A 20,623-nucleotide genomic window follows, 5' to 3' on the forward strand; every position below is an offset into this window, starting at 1 on the left:
TAGTTACATGTCCATGGTTTAATAGTATTGTTGATCTTCTGTCTATCCTTCCAGTCAGGGATGTATTTATTTTGTTTCTATCTGCATTTGAGACAGATGCTATCACGTTAGCTCATGCTAAAGAGCTTCGTCGATGATGGGTGAAGTCCTTCGTCGCGCCGTCGATCGCTGGAACGCAGGTGAGCACGGCTGTTGATGTAACCGTGTAGTTACATGTACATGGTTTAATAGTATTGTTGATCTTCTGTCTATCCTTCCAGTCAGGGGTTTATTTCTTTTGTTTCTATCTGCATTTGAGAACGATGCTATCACGTTAGCTCAGTAGCTAAGTGTGTCACCGATGTATTGTCGTGGAGATAAAAGTCACTTTGAATGTCCATTTCGCGTGCTCGACTCTCATTTTCAAGAGGATATAGTATCCGAGGTGGTTTAAAATACAAATCCGTGATCCACAATAGAAAAAGGAGAGAGTGTGGAATCCAATGAGCCAGCTTGTACCTAAGTTACGGTCAGAGCGAAAAAAGATACGTCCATCACTGCCTCTAGTTCTTCACTCTAACGTTCCTCATCCACGAATCTTTCATCCTCGCTCAAATTAATGGGGTAATCGTCGCTTTGTCGCTCCGAATCTCTCTCGCTCCATTGTAAACAAAGGAAAATTGTGAGGAATATTACCTCCTGTGACGTCACGCTACTTCCGGTACAGGCAAGGCTTTTTTTATCAGGGAGCAAAAGTTGAGAACTTTATCGTCGATTTTCTCTACTAAATCCTTTCAGCAAAAATATGGCAATATCGCGAAATGATCAAGTATGACACATAGAATGGATCTGCTATCCCCGTTTAAATAAAAAAAAATCATTTCAGTAGGCCTTTAACTTTTCCCAACTTAAAGGCAATACATCAGCAATAAAAGCAGCTCAAGCTCCTTCTTTATTTTATGGCGGATCGCAACCAACGCTATTACCATGAATTCATTACCATGAATTGAGTAACGTGGACTTAAACAAGTTGAAAAACTTATTCGGGTGTTACCATTTAGTGGTCAATTGTACGGAATATGTACTGTACTGTGCAATCTACTAATAAAAGTTTCAATCAATCAATCAAAAATTAGCAGATCCAGCTAGCTAGTAACTAGTAGTGGGCTACTCGTTCCTGGTTAGAAGCAGCGTAAGTAAGGCAATGTGTCACTATGGCAGAAAAGTAGTCATTCTGTGTTACCTCTTACAATATGCAATAGCTGGGTTAACATGCAGGTCACGACATGTAAATAGAGCGTTGTTGGCAGCTTTTGTATATTTTTTTAGAGTGCTTTATGGGCATTCCGAACTAATCCCCTTTACCTGCATTGTTAGACGCCTCTTGCAAACAGTGTTTCACTATTTAGAACTGTATGGATTGTAAATGGTGGGGAAAATTCCCCCAAAAAACTACAGTTCCCTTTTAAAAGACCATATTTTTAAGAATAAATGTCAATATTTTTTACAACTACAAACTAAATTTCATTTTTTTATTTAATAGTTGTTTTTTAAATTTGGGGCAAATTAGGATGTCACGGCTGTCTCGTACACACCTGTATCGCATGTTCACATACAAAAGCGGTCCCAGAGTAACTGGCCCTGTATGTTCCTACCACAGTTGCTCAAGGCTAATGCTGTATTCAATTCTGTCTGGTTAAAAAGTAAAGTGGAAGTAAAACGGCCGTATGGGAATTCTCCAGACTGGCTGCAACTGACCTGTGAAGAGTTAGAAAGCAGAGTCAGGGTCAAAGGTCAGAGGACTCCTCCGGGTATCGTTGTAGGAAAGAGGAGCTGGAGAAGTGGGGAGACTGTACCTGAGAGGATATAATGTACATGTTTGCACATACTCACATTCCAATGATTCAATATAACCCAGAAAAATATCTCATTCTTCAAACAGACAACATTAATACAAGGTAGGTTTTTTTTTAAAAATCTTTATATTTTTAATAGACTCCATTTATGACATCCATATAACATTTTTATAGCAGCCTTTGCCAAACGTTATCAGCTTCAGACCCATGAAATTACACACGTGATTCCTCACCAGGACCAACATTTACCATGAGCATAATAATAATAGTAATAATAATAAGACAAATCATAACAATAGTAATAATTTAATCAAGGGTGTTAGTTCATGGAACAAACTTGACAGTGTTGTTGTTTTAATTTCCCCGGATTAATAAAGTATTTCTGATTCAGATTCTGATTTTTTTTCAAGCATATCATTTGGATTTTGAGAGTAAGTGAAGCATTTTCAAGCATACGAATGGCTAAATAAATGTAAAATATTAATACCACAGTCGTATTGGCCATGAGATGAGACCTAAACAATCAGAGCACTGATTGGTTCAGCCTAAAGCCGCATTTCTATACAGTAGTCCTTCCTTTATTGCTGTTAATTGGTTCCCGTCATGACTGCGATAAATGAATTTCCGTGAAGTAAGAATCATTATTATAAAATAACTGTTTACTACCTACTAAATGTTTTATTTGCCATTATGAGAGCCTTCCAGACCATAAAAAACACCCTTAAGTCACTTCTGCACTCCATTAATCTACTCTAGTAATGTTGCTTGAGGCTGAGCCAATCAGTGGCCACAATACTGAACAGTGCGGTCTGACTGGTTTGCTCTCCTCTAGTGGCCAATATTACTGTAGTATTGTTTTTTTAGTTCATTTAACTATTTTTATGCTTGGAAATGTTTAATTCAGGACCAGAACATTGTAGAATATGCTTGTAGAAATAGGTTCCTAGCAGTTCCACTGTACACACGGCACAGGAGCCAAGCGTGCAGTTTTAACAAAGTTTCAATGTGCATATATTTTTGTCAAAGTCTTTCTCCAGCAGAACGTGACTTTTCAGTCACGTCCGTATCCTCTCTCCCCTCCTGCTGTCGGCCGCCTACTGTTAAAGACAACAGATGATTAGATTAACACGTACCACCTGGGAAATTCTAATCACCTGTCAGCTGTGTCTCGCCGTCAGCACATGCCACGCCCCCATCTGATGGTGCTCGGCCTCAGCACCACAGACAGAGGCGGTGACCTATGCTCCTGCAGGCGCGTTGGCCACACCTACCTCCTTGCTACGTGTACCACCTAGTGGTATGCGGGCTCCATCTAGCGGTATGTAAAAGAAGTATGTTAATATGTACGGAGTATCATTGTTGATGTTGTTTGTGCATCGTGTGTAATGTTACAGTGGGAAAAAATATTGAATGTACTTGTAAAATAAAAGCCCTGACTTGTTTTTAATGAACACCTAGGCTTACTACTAGGGATGTCCGATGAGGGCTTTTTGCCGATATCCGATATTGTCCAACTCTTTAATTACCGATACCGATATAAACCGATACCGATATAAACCGATACCGATATATACAGTCGTGGAATTAACACATTATTATGCCTAATTTGGACAACCAGGTATGGTGAAGATAAGGTCCTTTTTTTAAAAAAATTATAAAATAAAATAAGATAAATAAATTAAAAACATTTTCTTGAATAAAAAAGAAAGTAAAACAATATAAAAACAGTTACATAGTAACTAGTAATGAATGAAAATGAGTAAAATTTACTGTTAAAGGTTAGTACTATTAGTGGACCAGGAGCACGCACAATCATGTGTGCTTACGGACTGTATCCCTTGCAGACTGTATTGATATATATTGATATATAATGTAGGAACCAGAATATTAATAACAGAAAGAAACAACCCTTTTGTGTGAATTGGTGTAATTGGGGGAGGGAGGTTTTTTGGGTTGGTGCACTAATTGTAAGTGTATCTTGTGTTTTTTATGTTGATTTAATAAAAATTAAAAAAACGATACCGATAATAAAAAAAACGATACCGATAATTTCCGATATTATATTTTAAAGCATTTATCGGCTGATAATATCGGACATCTCTACTTACTACAGTACTGTATTTTAATGTTGGTCATTATGGTGGCACTTGGAGAGCCAAGTGTGTTCTGAGGTGTTACTTGGTGAAAAAAGTTTGAGAACCATGGCTTTAAAAATATTTTAAAAATATATTCTTTAAAATCTGCAATGTGGTGAAGCTGCATTATTTGAAGCGTAATGTGGTAAGAGATTACTTTATTGCAATAAACAAGTAAAGAAGTGACTGTGTGGGTGTTATTTCATGTCCAGAGGGCTCTCAGATTGTTGAAAAAACCCTATTTAGTAGGTTGTAGGGTTGTCGCGATACCAATATTTTAATACTGGTGCCGGTACCAAAATGTATTTCTGTTACGGTTGGGTGGTCGCATGGTTATGTGTCGGTCGTTTCCCCAAGATGCACATGGACATCCGGAAGCAGTGTGAAGGTAAGAAAAATGTATTGTATTCTAATAAATAAATCAGGCAAGAATACAAAAACAGAACAAGCATGCCGATAGCAGAGGAAGCTATGGTAAAGCTAAAGGAAAAGCTTAGAACAGGGACAAGAAGCTAGGATTTACCAACATAGATGTTGCGTGAAGCAAACAGAACAGCCAGACAGTGTGTGACGAGAGGCAGAAATAAATAGCTCTCTGATTAGTGACCGGGAGCAGGTGAGCGTCCCGACGACTAACCAGAGGCAGGTGAACACAATCAGCACCCATGGCAACCAGGAACACAAAACAGGGGTGCTGAAACAGAACTAAAGGAATCCTAAACTTAAACAAAACATGATTCGGGCAACGAATCATCACAATTGCGATACTTTTCAGTTATTTTCTAAATAAAGGAGAACACAAAAAAATTGCATTATTGGCTTTATTTTAACAAAAAATCTTGCGGTACATTAAACATATGTTGCTTATTGCAACCGAAGAACAATTTTGGCCTTAAACAAAATAGTGAACATACTTGACAACTTGTCTTTTAGTAACATATTGTGTCATTTATCATTGTATTATTTTGTCAAAATTATTAAGGACAAGTGGTAGAAAATGTATTATTAATTTACTTGTTCATTTACTGTTAATATCTGCTTACTTTCTCTTTTAACATGTTCTATCTACACTTCTGTTAAAATGTAATATTCACTTATACTTCTGTTGTTTGATTCTTTACATTATTGTTGGATGATACCACAAATTTAGGTATCGATCCGATACCAAGTCGTTACAGGATCATACATTGGTCATATTCAAAGTCCTCATGTGTCCAGGGACATATTTCCTGAGTTTATAAACATAATATGAATTTTAAAAAAAGGAAAAAAGATTTTGTGATGATAAAAAATATCGATGTAATCATAGTAGTATCGACTAGATACGCTATTGTACTTGGTATCATTACAGTGGATGTTAGGTGTAGATCCACCTATGGCATTTGTTTACATTCAGGGGTGCTAGCTTGCTGTTAGCTGTTAGCTATCATATCCTCCTACGGTGTGTAGTGAAGCATTTTGTTAAGCTATTCCTGATATTTGTAAGAAACTCACTTTATTTGTCGCCATGGAGGCGAAGATTAGTGATTTAGAAGTAGCTAAAACACTGCCGACTGCGGATGGACGTTAGCCGCTAGAAAGCTAGCCATGTTTTAAAGCACCTCTTCCTGAGGGCGTTTCAGTGTTATAACTTCATCTTTATCGTTAGTTTTTAGCTCAAAATGCATCCGTTCTCCCTTTTTTGTCTACACATCGTGTCTGCCTGTAAGTACTCTGTGATTGTGCGCTGCCGAACATGCTCGTCTGCTCGTAAAACCAGCAATGTCACGACGTGACGATGCGGCGTCATGCCCGTTAAAAAAAGCAAAAAACAAAAAATAACATGGGGAACCAGTACTTTAAAAACATAGTACCATTTTTGATTCATTAGTACCACGATACTATACCAGTACCGGTATACCGTACAACCCTAGTAAGTTGTAAACACTTTTTAATGGTGTACCCATGAACATTTTTGATTCATAATTAGTCATTTTTACTTTAACAATTTAACAATACCAAATAAAAATGATAAACGAGGGTTTGGTGTAATACCAGAAAACAAAGAGAGGGCACTAAAATAAGTTGATGCTATTTACACATCATCAAATTAAAATATCTTATTTAATCTTATGTAGCTCAACAAAATATATACATCATATTCTCATGCATATTTTCACTTTGGAGTAGGGATGGGAACTGATAAGATTTTCCCGGTTCCAATTCCATTTTCGTTTCTGCTTATTTGATGGATTAGCATCAATTTTGTTTAGCTTAGAGCTAACATTGTGAGGAACCCGCATGGCAGCGGCGGCTGTGACCCCAAGATGCCTGATTGGCAACTGCAGGCAGGTGTGCCGGGCTGCCAATCAGGGACAGGTGAGGGAAACGAGCGCTCATGGAGACGTGCTGGAAGGGGAACAAAAATAAGAGCGCCGATTGGAAACAAACACCCAACAAGGAACCACCACCAGAAGTGAAGAGACAGATTGTCACAAACATGACCTTACAAAGACAACAGTGAGGTCTTAAAAAACTTTTGAAATTTTTTTTTTTTTTTAAAGATTCTTTAGAATTTAACAAAATAAAACATATGGAAATTACACAATAATAAAACATTTCATAACATTTTTAAAACTTTAAAAAATCTTTGTCATCTACCGTGAAAATATACCGTGCAATATACCGTTTGTTTAGATTTACAAGGTGAATGTCACGTGCGGGTCGCATCTTTATGCGGGGTCGTTCTCCCAGGAATGCAGACGGACAACTCCGGACGAAAGCGTGAAGGTAGGAATATGATTTATTGTCATAAATCCTACACATTACAAACAGACAAGAACCAAACAAAAGGAAAGCGTGCCGTTCGCACGAGAAGCTAAAGAACCAAAACTTAGCACAGGAATCATTAGCCAGAAAACAGGAAAACCAACGTGACTGTTGCATACAGCAAACAAGGAAGCCAGACTTAATGTGGCGAGCAAGTTGAATAAAAAGCTCTCTGATTAGTGGTTGACAGCAGCTGAGCGTGCAGACCACTAACCAGAGGCAGGTGAACCCAATTAATCCCCATGGAAACTAAAACAAACCCAGAGGTGCAAAAACAGAAACTAAGGGAGTCCAAAACTAACGGAACATAACAAAACATGATCTGGGCCACGGATCATGACAGTGAAACTAATATAATGACGGGCTCACGGCATGCAACATGAGATATTTCGAACCTTTCCTTGATATAATGTTGATGTTTATTGCTTACACCTAAGAAAGCCTTGAATTAAAAATCTCAGAAAATGTGGTGTTTTAAAAAAAAAATAATTGTAAGCCATGATCATCAAAGTTGTATTAAATAGAGACTTGACATGTCTCACTTTGCATGTAATGACTTTATATCACATAGTTTCACATTTGAAGTTGAGATGCTGAAATGAATGGACTTGTACACCATATCCTAATTTCATGAGTTCCACCTGTATAATATATTGACTGAGTGAAAATGTTGCTGTAGGAACACATGCAACTTTTCTCCGACTACAATTGAACATTCACCTACTGAAGGAGCATATTTTTTGCAATTATCATCTAATTTGGAATTTGATGCCTGCAACACGTTTCAAAAAAACTGGCACAAGTGGCAAAACAGAGTGAGAAAGTTGAGGAATGCTCATCAAACACTTATTTGGAACATCCCACAGGTGAACAGGCTAGTTGGGAACAGGTGGGTGCTATGATTGTGTATAAAAGCAGCTTCCATGAAATGCTCAGTCGTTCACAAACAAGGATGGGACGAGGGTCACCACTTTGTGAACAAATGCGTGAGCAAATTGTCCAACAGTTTAAGAACAACATTTCTCAACCAGCTATTGCAAGGAATTTAGGGATTTCACCATCTACGGTCTGTAACAGGGACGTGCACATGATTATAGAGGGGAAGGGGCTCAAAGTCAGAAAAGGGCAGGAATTTTTTTTTTGGTCCTTTACACAATATGGAAATTAATGTAAAATTAAATTTGCTAATAAGAAGCTAACTACTTAGCTGTGTGTCCTTTGTAGGTAAAAGTGATTGCCATTTCTTTTGTGTCAACTAATTATGGTTTGATTGATTGATTGATTTAGGCTTTTATTAGTAGGTTGCACAGTGAAGTACATATTCCGTACAATTGACCACTAAATGGTAACACCCGAATAAGTTTTTCAACTTGTTTAAGTCGGGGTCCACTTAAATTGATTCATGATACAGATATATACTATCATATATACTATCATCATAATACAGTCATCACACAAGATAATCACATTGAATTATTTACATTATTTACAATCAGGGGTGTGTAGGGGGGGGTAAGATATGGACATCAAGTAGTGGACATAGAGAGAGAGAGAGAGACAGAGAGAGAGAGAGAGAGAGAGAGACAGAGAGAGAGAGAGAGAGAGAGAGAGAGAGAGAGAGAGAGAGAGAGAGAGAGAGAGAGAGAGAGAGAGAGAGAGAGATCAGAAGGCATAAGAAAAAGAAAGTGTTTCTGCATTTGATTGTTTACATTTGATTATTAGCTATCCGGGGAGGGTGTTAGTTTAGGGTTGTAGCTGCCTGGAGGTGAACTTTTATTGCGGTTTTGAAGGAGGATAGAGATGCCCTTTCTTTTATACCTGTTGGGAGCGCATTCCACATTGATGTGGCATAGAAAGAGAATGAGTTAAGACCTTTGTTAGTTCGGAATCTGGGTTTAACGTGGTTAGTGGAGCTCCCCCTGGTGTTGTGGTTATGGCGGTCATTTACGTTAAGGAAGTAGTTTGACATGTACTTCGGTATCAGGGAGGTGTAGTGGATTTTATAGACTAGGCTCAGTGCAAGTTGTTTAACTCTGTCCTCCACCTTGAGCCAGCCCACTTTAGAGAAGTGGGTAGGAGTGAGGTGGGATCTGGGGTGGAGGTCTAGAAGTACCCTGACTAGCTTGTTCTAAGATGTTTGGAGTTTAGATTTGAGGGTTTTGGAGGTGCTAGGGTACCAGGAGGTGCATGCGTAATCGAAAAAGGGTTGAACGAGAGTTCCCGCCAGAATCCTCAAGGTGCTTTTGTTGACCAGAGAGGAGATTCTGTAGAGAAATCTCTTTCGTTGGTTAACCTTTTTGATTACCTTGGTTGCCATTTTATCACAGGAAAGGTTAGCCTCTAGAATGGAACCTAGGTAGGTGACCTCATCTTTCCTGGTGATAACAATGTCACCCACTTTTATGGTGAAGTCATTGACTTTCTTAAGGTTGATGTGGGACCCAAACAGGATGGATTCTGTTTTACCCAAGTGTATGGATAGCTTGTTGTCAGCGAGCCAGGTGCAAGTTCTACACAGCTCAGCACTGAGGATTTTCTCCACCTGTGACTTGTCCTTGCCGGATACCAGCAGGGCAGAGTCATCCGCAAACAAAAACAATTCACAGTCGCATGCCGATGACATGTCGTTTATGTATATTAGGAACAGTAAAGGCCCTAATATACTGCCTTGGGGGACTCTACAGCGCACCGAGAGGGGGGGGGGGACACGGTGCCGTTCACCTCTACCACCTGCTCCCTCCCCTCCAAGTAAGATTGCATCCAGCTCCATGAGGTTTTGTTAAATCCGATTGCTATGAGGTTATCCAACAGTATAGCGTGGTTAACGGTGTCAAAGGCCTTCTGAAGGTCCAGCATGACCATGCCGCAGTATTTGCCCGCGTCCACCTCATCTTTGATGTGGTCGGTCAGATAGAGAAGGCATGTGTCAGTGGAGTGGTTAGTTCTGAAGCCGGATTGGAATTTGTACATGAGTTTATTAGTGGCAAGGTAACTATCGACCTGTTCATAAACTATTTTCTCCATTACTTTCGAAATGGAACCGAGAATAGAAACAGGTCGGTAGTTGCCAGGTTCCAATTTGCTTCCTTTTTTAAAGAGGGGAGTTACTCTTGCTATCTTAAAATCTTTTGGTACTTGGCCTTGTGTAATTGATAGGTTTATTATGTGCGTGATGATCGGGGCAATGATGGTGGCAGAGTCCCTGAGGAATCTGGAGGGAATATTATCAAGGCCGGTGGCCTTGTTAGGGTGGAGCGCGCTCAATTTTTTAAACACCTCATCAGCTGTGACCATTTCTAATGTGAAATCATCGTTGGATACTCCTAGCTTTCTGTAGAAGGCTTTAATGTGTTCTACACCAAAGTGACTAGAGTGGTGGGACAGCTTGTTGACAAGAGTTGCGGCTATGCTGGTGAAAAAGATGTTAAGTCTGCTAGCTACCTCCATTTTGTCTGTAATGAGGGAGTCACCCTCCTTGATGCTGATGTTGGTGAGTCTTGTTTTAAGTTTCTGGCTGCAACCAGGAAGCTGGTTGTTGAGAATTTTCCAGAGCTCACGTGGCTTATTTGTGTTTTCCTCTATTTTGTCGTTAATGTAATTTTTTTTTAAGGATTTAGTCAGGTTGGTTGACTTATTTCTTAATTTATTGCATTGCTTTTTGAGAGTTGAAAGGAGTAATTTGAGGTTGATATTATTGGGTTGTTTATCTACTTCTGTTTTACATTTTTGGTATTCAGAGTATTTCCTGTCTCTGTCTTTTATGGCAGCTAATAGGTCCGGATTCATCCATGGTTCCGAGCGGGCTTTGATCCTGACTGTTTTCACGGGAGCCATGTCATTTAGTATCTTTAAGAACAGGTCATAATGAGTTAATTTACATTATCATAGGCTTGGAAGACATGAAAAGCAACAAAACACTGGTTTATTATTAGGCTATTTATTGTTAAAGATAAGCACTTTAATATTGAACATTGAACAGTGCAACATGAACTTTGAAAAAAAATACAAAAATAAATACCCAAATGGAAAAAACTTCAATGTGAAAATCTGTCCTTCTTCCCTTAACTTGATGAAAACACTATCAAGTTGTAACTTATGGTCTTTCCCACTTAATGCTCAGACTAAACAACTGAAAAGCTATACAGGGCCAAAAATATTGACCAGGGGCCAGTAGGGCTGTATCCTTTCTTTTTTTGGCATTGTGCTGCAGGCATAATCAACATGAATCAAGTTTAAATACAGATGGTAATATTCCTAACAGATAACCTACATCTTATATCCCCAGAATGCTGAAATTATTATTAATAATAATAATAATAATTATTATTATTATTATTATTATTATTATTATTATTATCATTATTATTATTATTATTATTATCATTATCATTCTTCTTATTATTATTATTGTTATTATTATCATTATTATTATTTTGTTAACCCACACAGTAATAGCAAAGTCACAATAAACTTTATATCTAAAACTCTACTGTGAGAAAAATGTGATCCGCCGTAAACACAGTGCATTTTATTTTGAAAATTAACCCGGTGTTTTATTTTGTATTTTGTTCACTACTTCCTGTCCCGCACGATCCGCTCTGCTCTGTGCGGACTTGATGTGCCGTGCTCAATTGAAAAGCTTAAAAAATGTGTCTCCTCAGTTCCCAAACGGTTACTGGGTGTTGTTAAAAGGAAAGGCAATGTAACACATTGGTACCAATGCCCCTGTGCATACTTTTTTGCAATGTTTTGCTGCCATTAAATTCTAAGTTAATGATGTGCAAAAAAAAAAAAAGAAGTTTCTCAGTTTGAACATTAAATATCTTGTCTTTGCAGTCTATTCAATTGAATATAAGTTAAAAAGGATTTGCAAATCATTGTATTCTGTTTTTATTTGCCAACTTCACTGGTTTTGGGGTTTGTATTATATTATATTACAATATGGAACCTGTTTTTATCAAGCCATGGAGGAACATCCCTTCGAAGTGACCAGACTGATTAATCACTCATAATTTGCAGATTCACTGTTAAGTGTAAATAAAACATAATATTGCATCAACAATTCTGTCACTGTTCAAATGTCACATGAAACAAATATCTTACCTGTCCCAAGGAGCTGTGACATCAAGACCCTCATCTCCTCCTGTCAGGGCAATAGTCCACAGCGCGACAATGGTGGCTACACAAACCAGGGCTAAGAGTACACACAAAATACACAACTTGCTGACTCTGCATCTTTTCTCCATTGCCTAACAAACAACACAAACAAAGGGAATCAGTACAGGACAAATGTACATATGCTCAAAATGTTAGTCAAAGTGTATGCTTACTTTGCAGAGTCTTGGATCCAAAATGACAAAAAGCTGTTCTCACAAGCATTTTACAGATTAGCAGTCCATAATTCAGTCCTCTGACTAAATAAAGAAGGAAAATAGGAAGTAGTATAAAGAGTCAGTGTGTGATAAGAGTTATGTACACAAGAAAGTTCAGTGCATGTTCCCACAGCCCTCATTAAACACTGCGTACATTTAAGTGATCATAATTCAACCCTTTGTTCAACTTTGTCAGGTGCTGCGTAACACAGCCGAGAAGAATCCCAAGATGCCGATGAACAAACCTGTGTTGGACTCTCCTATTTCTGGGGCTGAGGTTGCCGAGGTAGTTGAAAAGAAAAGTCGGTGGCAGGGCCCTGGGGGTGGATGAGATCTGTCCGGATTTCCTTAAGGCTCTGGATGCTGTGGGGCTGTCTTGGTTGACAAGACTCTGCAAAATTGCGTGGACATCGGGGACGGTACATCTGGATTTGCAGACTAGGGAGATAGTTCCTCTTTTTAAGAAGTGGAACCAGAGGGTGTGTTCCAACTATAGTGGGATCACAATCCTCAGCTTTCCTGGTAAGGTCTATTCAGGTGTACTGGAGTGGAGGCCACGCCGGATAGTCTAACCTCGGATTCAGGTGCAGTATGTTTTTTTTATACCCAGTTGTGGAACTGTGGATCAAATCTATACTCTCGGCAACATCCTGGAGGTGCACGGGAGTTTGCCCAACTAGTCTACATGTTCTTTTTTGGACTTAGAGAAGGCATTCGACCGTGTCACTCAGGAAGTCCTGTAGAGAGTGCTCTGAGAGTATGGGGTACCGGTCCGCTCCATGTATGATCATTAAGTCGGACCCGTGCCCAGTGAGGGTTGAACTCCATCAGGGCTGCCCCTTTTCACAATTCTGTTTACAACTTTTAATGGACAGAATTTCTAGGCAAGGTCAGGGCGTTGAAGAGATCCGGTTTGGTGGCTGCAGGATTAGGTCTCTGCTTTTTGCAGATGATGTGGTCCTGTTGGCTTCATCTGCCCAGGATCTTCAGCTCGCCCCGGATCGGTTCTCAGCCGAGTGTGAAGCGACTGGGATGAGAATCTGCACCTTCATGTCTGAGTCAATGGTTCTCAACCGGAAAAGGGTGGAGTGCTATCTCTGGGTTGGGGAGAAGATCTTGCTCCAAGTGGAGGAGTTCAAGTATCTCTGACTTTTGTTCACAAGTGAGAGAAGGGTGGATCGTGAGATCGACAGGCGGATTGGCGCGGCGTCTGCAGTGATGCAGACCCTGTATCGATTCGTCATGGTGAAGCAAGAGCTGAGCTGGAAGACAAGCTGTCAATTTACCGGTCGATCTATGTTCCTAGCCTCATCTACGGTCATGAGCTTTGTGTTATGATCAATGGTACAAGCGGCTGAAATTAGTTTCCTCCATAAGGTGGTGGGGCTCTCTTTTAAAGATAGGGTGAGAAGCTCTGTCATTCGAGAGGAGCCAGATGAGGTGTTTTGGACATCTGGTCAGGATGCCCGCCAAACGCCTCTCTGTAGAGGTGTTTAGGGCACATCCGACCAGTGACCACGGGGAAGATGCAGGACACTTTGGGGAGGCTCTGTCTCCCAGCTGGCCTTGGAACGCCTCGGGAGATGGACGAAGTAGCTGGGGAGAGAGAAGTCTGGGATCCTCTTCCAGCGGATGTTGGATGCTTTTTAACTAAACTGTCAATAAAGTCAAAGTGCAAATGAAATTACAGCTTCAACACCTTAGTCATAATTTCTGCACTTGAAAAAACATCTCTATTACTTTAGCTACAGACTTCTGCTATTTGTTTGAGATTGGCATTACTGCCGCAAGTGGTGGAAAAGTGAATTACAACTGAGTACAGCTGTGGCTTCTACGGATCACAGCTGACAAACATCCATCCATCTTCTTCCGCTTATCCGAGGTCGGGTCGCGGGGGAAGCAGCCTAAGTAGGGAAGCCCACCTCTTCCCGAGGGATCCCGAGTCGTTCCCAGGCCAGCCGGGAGACATAGTCTTCCCAACGGGTCCTGGCTCTTCCCCGTGGCCTCCTACCGGTTGGACGTGCCCTAAACACCTCCCGAGGGAGGCGTTCGGGTGGCATCCTGACCAGATGCCCGAACCACCTCATCTGGCTCATCTCGATGTGGAGGAGCAGCGGCTTTACTTTGAGCTCCCCCCGGACGCCAGAGCTTCTCACCCTATCTCTAAGGGAGAGCCCCGCCACCCGGCGGAGGAAACTCATTTCGGCCGCTTGTACCCGTGACAGCCCTTTGAGACACTTGGGATTTAGGGCTATATAAATAAACATTGATTGATTGATTGATTGATTGATCTTGTCCTTTCGGTCTTAACCCAAAGCTCATGACCATAGGTGAGGATGGGAACGTAGATCGACTCGGACTTGGAGGTGCTGATTCTCATCCCAGTCGCTTCACACTCGGCTGCGAACCGATCCAGTGAGAGCTGAAGATCCTGGCCAGATGAAGCCATCAGGACCACATCATCTGCAAAAAGCAGAGACCTAATCCTGCAGCCACCAAACCGGATCCCCTCAACGCCTTGACTGCGCCTACAAATTCTGTCCATAAAAGTTATGAACAGAATCGGTGACAAAGGGCAGCCTTGGCGGAGTCCAACCCTCGTGTCCGACTTACTGCCGGCAATACGGACCAAGCACTGACACTGGACCGCCACAGAGTGGACCGCCACAATCAGACAGTCCGATACCCCATACTCTCTGAGCACTCTCCACAGGACTTCCCGAGGGACACGGTCGAATGCCTTCTCCAAGTCCACAAAACACATGTAGACTGGTTGGGCAAACTCCCATGCACCCTCAAGGACCCTGCTGAGAGTATAGCAGTTCAGTTCCACGACCAGGACGAAAACCACACTGTTCCTCCTGAATCCGAGGTTCGACTATCCGGCGTAGCCTCCTCTCCAGTACACCTGAATATACCTTACCGGGAAGGGTGAGAAACACATGTGCTTTAATGGCCCTCTAGGAGGTGCTTGTGGCCCAACTGTGGGCCCTATGGTTAAAAAAAACTGAGTGAAACAGTTATGTACTGATGAACAGTAATCAAATATATAGTCCTCTGATGGGAGATAACAAAATAACTAACAAATAAGCCTGGTGGAGAAAAAAACAGCTGAAAATCACAAACTAACTCAGGTAGGAGTTGCAAGATGTCCAAGCCGAAAAACCCAAAGCTGGATGGCACTGTCAGCTGCCAAGATTAGCATAAACTGGGAAAACTAGGAACTGCAGCAATACCACCAGGTATAAAAGAACCAGGGAGTTGAAATTGAAAAATGCCAACCAGCTGTAAGGATGCAATTAAGTAAGGCCAAGGCAAAGTGAAGCCAGCAGGACACGTCTCATGACTCCGCCCAGCAGGTGAAAACTGGAACTCTGGGTAGAAGGAGTTAAAATGCAGTAAACAACACAAAACAAGATAAAGACAGACTACAACAAAAAGGGAAACTAAAAGTACAGACGAAAAAGTGGCAGCAAGTGGTGAATTCATGATTTATTTATTCAATAGCATGTCCTGTTAAAGTTATACCGTATTTTCCGGACGATAAGGCGCATTAAAAGGGTCGAATTATTATTATTTTTTTCTAAATTGAAAACACTTCCTTGTGGTCTACATAACATGTGATGGTGGATCTTTGGTCAAAATAATGCATAGATTATGTTTTACAGATCATCTTCAAGCCGCTTTCTGAGCGTCTCTTCAGGATGTGCCATTTTGTCTTATTTACGTGGCTCACCTTCGGCAGCGTCTTCTCCCCGTCATCTTTGTTGTAGCGGTGTAGCGTGCAGGGACGGGTGTGCAAAAGTGTCAAAAGATGGAGCTAACTGTTTTAATAACATTCAGACTTTACTTCAATCAATAACGGAGCAGCGTCTCCTCATCCGAGGCTCACGAGTGCAACAACAACGCCATAAATGTGTCGCGTGAAAAACCGTCCGACTGGAACTCTCTAATAACTTAAGTTCCTTGGGTGAATAATGTCTACTCACTTCACCGGTATGTTTTAGCGCTTTCATGGCGAGTTTACTGACAGATATAAGTAAGAACTTTACACTACTTTATATTAGAAATGGCAACAGCGGAGGATAATTACGACATAACAAGAAGATAGAGAAAGCGAGGAAAGAGCAAACCACTCGATGATGTAAATAGTATAAATAATTTGTCTGCGTAATACTACGTTAATATTCAAGTCACAAAATGTAAATACAGTATTGTTGGTGCTTTTTGAATGGTTATTTATTGGATTTTATGGGCAAAATAGTGGAGCTCCCGTTGGCTCCGCTGTAAGCAGACTTTTATTTTATCTTTTTTTAATGTTTAGAATGCATCAAAAAAAAAAAAAAAATCCATCCGTCGTTTTGTCTTTCATAACTACTGTGAACGATAGGCAAAAAAAAGTGCAGTTCCCCTTTAACTGCCTGGGCCTGTATTGTGTCTAAAATATAAGACACTTTTACATCCCCCTACTGCGTGATGATGTTCGAAACAGGTTCTACCGGTTGTTCGATAAGAAAAGAACCGATTCCGTGGACTCGAATCCCTTTTTGAGAACCAGTACCCATTATCGAGGCCACTATAGTAAAGAAAAAGAGTTGGTTCTTTATTCGAATCCCTGGGAACGAATCCCGTCCCACAAGAAATTCCCCGTGGGACATCACAAGAAATGACGTCACGTAGCTCAGTCATTAGGCGCAAATAAGGAAAGCAGGAAAAACAATGGACCGGAAAAAGCGCTCCAAGGCATGGCTTCATTTCACAAAAAAATACAACGAGGAAACGGCAATATGCAATTATTGCCAAGCTTCGCTCTCGTGTAAGGGGGAAGCACAACAATCATGTTGAAACATGTTCAGGCTGCACATAACCTGAGAGTTCGAGAACCGTCTCATGTCTTCGACACGTGGAGAAGAAGAAGAACGCCCCTCTTCTTCTGCCAGCTGCCCCAGTCCCAGCTACAGTGGCGGTGACGCCGGTGAGTAACTAACATTAACTGTTGCCGGTTAATTTCCATATCTGCTCACTTGTAGTAACGTTACCTCTTATGTCAACCAGGACTGCAGTAATGTTAGCTAGACTAACGTTACCTAAGCATAGTCAGTGGCTAACAGTAACTTTAACGTGAGCCTTTTTGTATGTGTCTAAAAACGTTAACGTTATCTTGTAGCCTACACCACTCCAGAGTTTGCAGATCTGTTTAATAAACTAGTGCTTTCTTTATTTCTTTAGTTTATTTGGAACACAAACACACTTACAGTATAATACATCACAGTTTAATATCATTTCACTTTACAGGAGTGGGAAGAAGTAAAGCTTATTTAATCCTACCCCTTTCCCACTTCATAGCGTTTACAAATATATACATCATTTACTGACCTTTTTATAATAAAATATCTGTGAATTAGTATATACAACAGTTTTGTGAAGTGAATTCTATTTTATATAGCGCTTTTCTCTAGTGACTCAAAGCGCTTTACATAGTGAAACCCAATATCTAAGTTACATTTAAACCAGTGTGGGTGGCACTGGGAGCAGGTGGGTAAAGTGTCTTGCCCAAGGACACAACGGCAGTGACTAGGATGGCGGAAGCGGGGATCGAACCTGCAACCCTCAAGTTGCTGGCACAGCCGCTCTACCAACCGAGCTATACCGCCCCTGATTGATTGATTGACTTACAGTATAATACATCACAGTTTAATATCATTTCACTTTACAGGAGTAGGAAGAAGTAAAGCTTATTTAATCCTACCCCTTTCCCACTTCATAGCGTTTACAAATATATACATCATTTACTGACCTTTTTATAATAAAATATCTGTGAATTAGTATATACAACAGTTTTGTAATATGCAATTAATTAATTAAGTTATTATTAATATACTGAGATGAAGAATATCTTATTACAATAAGGTTGAAAGTATTTATCATAATTCTTCTTCTTTGTAAGCACTATTCATTTGAACAACCTCTTAAACTGGATCATATCAGTACAATGTTTAATTTCTTTACTTAATCCATTCCATCATTTAATTCCACATACAGATATGCTAAAGGTTCTAAGTGTTGTACGTGCATACAAATGTTTTAAATTACATTTTCCTCTAAGGTTATTGTGAGGGGCGTGGCCTGCGGACCTGCAGCAAAACGGGATGTGTCAGGACCGGCTTCGAGATTAGCGACACAGCTGAGAGTGTTTGTCTGATTACCTGTCGCTCTGTTAAAAGCAGCAGTCGGGAAGAAGAGTGGTTGGTTGGTGGATGGCAGAGCACACCGAGAGAGAGAGAGCAAAGCGGACAGATTCCAAAAAGACGTTTGCTGAAAAGCAAAATAAAAAACATTTGTGTGCTCAGGTGGGGACAGAGCGAGCGTGAGCGAGCAAAGTGAATATTGCTGAAATGGACAACCAGGACATTTTATTGAAGAATAAAACAATAGTCAAAACCCTGAATGCAGCTGTCATGTCCATGGTTGGTGGTCCAGAGAACCCGGAAGCAAGAGACTTCCACAGTTATATTTCTCCTCTTCAGTTGAGAAGAATTGTTGTACATTCTTTGGTAGCAGGTTATAGTTTGCTTTGTACATAATTTTAGCTGTTTGCAATTTTACCAAATCATCGAACTTTAATATTTTTGACTCAACAAATAAAGTGTTTGTATGTTCTCTATATCCAACATTATGTATCAGTCTAATTGATCTTTTTTGTAACACGGTTAACGAATGTAGAGCACATTTGTAGTTATTTCCCCACATTTCTGCACAATAACTCAGATATGGTAATACTAGCGAGCAGTAGAGAATGTGAAGTGATTTTTGGCCCAGGACGTATTTTGCTTTATTCATTATTGAAATGAAGATGTGAATTAAGATAATGTTAACGTTATCCGCTTATCCTTTTTCAGATGATGACAGCCAGAGTTCACCTGCTGTGACCAGGAAATACTGGTGTACAGAGGCCTTCCTCGCACCAACATGCAGGCGGTTTGGTAAGAGAGACACTCTGCCCCTCCTATATGATCTTGCTCAAACATATCTGTGTGTCCAAGCTAGTTCCACGCCAAGTGAACGTGTTTTTTCGACCGCTGGTGACACAATTAGCGAAGAGAGGGTCAGACTTGATCCAGAAAAAGCAGACATGCTCATTTTTTTGAAGAAGAATTGTTGATTGATGACTGTTGCGTTCTTAGTGTCATAGTGTGTGTAGTTAGTATGTTCCAATAGCTGTAGTTAGTATGTTCCAATAGCTGTAGTTAGTATGTTCCAATAGCAGCAGAAGTGCACTTTTTGGAGAGCTGTATTATTGTCAGTTTTGTGCCCAAGGGACTGATTTTATTTAACAATATATTATTATTTATACACCTATAGTGTTCACAGAGATATTTTATATAAAAAGGTCAGTAAATGATTCTATATATTTGTAAACGCTCTGAAGTGGGAAATGGGTAGGATTAAATAAGCTTTGCTTCTTCCTACTCCTTTTTGGGGCATGATGTAAAATGAAATTATATGAAATTGGGTGATGTATTATGCTGTAAGTGTGTTCATGTTCGAAATAAACCAAAGAAAGAAAAAAAGAAAGAAAGAGACAGGTTGTTTTTGTGTTACTGTATATATTTGTTTTCTGAAAAACCCCACTTAATATACTTTGGGTAACAACAGTCAATATTTATTTATTTTATTTTATTTTTTTAGGGGGGTAACATTCAATATTTATTTATTTATTAGATTTGATTTTTTTCTTATATAATAAAAGTGAGCTTTTGTTAAACCAAATATTGTGTGTTTTTTTCCATATACAAGAACCTATCTGGATTCGATAAGAGAATCGATAAGGAATCGGTTCGATAAGAGGACTCGATAATGGGCTCAAACTTGATAATTTCTTATCAAACATCATCCCTAATTCTGAGATCACTTATTTATATTGTACTTCTTTTCTGGTCAAAGGTTACTCTCCTTCTTTTGTGATTGATGCTTTATTGCTGCCTTTCCCAAGGTTTGACCAAAACATTCCTGTTTTCCCCCTCATCACAATCAGATAGTCTGCCTTTTGCTCATCCTTCCCCCTCCCTCCAAAAAACATGCCACTTTGCCCAACCCCTCCTCTCTCCTCACCTTCTCAAGACAGATATAAAGATCTGGAAGTGTTCTTTGTCTCTCTCTTTCACTGTCTTTTTTTTAAATTTTGAGGCCTCAAATTGCGTTTAAGGGGAATTTTGCAAAGGGATTTTGTTTCCAAACTTGCAGTTGTTGTTTTTTTTACTAGAATAACTCGTATGAAGACAGTGCCATTGGTACACTTTCATTTCCAAGGCTCTCCTAGAACTATTGCCCTATTGTACATTGATTACACAGAGAAGTACAAACTCTTATGTACTGAGATCCAAAGATCAGCTGTTGCTCTCTGTCTCTTTTGCTTGCACAGAGCAGGGGGGAAAAGCTTTTGTCTATGCATCTCCTTGGGCTTGGAACACTC

This window comes from Entelurus aequoreus, linkage group LG24 (assembly GCF_033978785.1).
Source record: "Entelurus aequoreus isolate RoL-2023_Sb linkage group LG24, RoL_Eaeq_v1.1, whole genome shotgun sequence".
Classification (NCBI taxonomy): Eukaryota; Metazoa; Chordata; class Actinopteri; order Syngnathiformes; family Syngnathidae; genus Entelurus; species Entelurus aequoreus.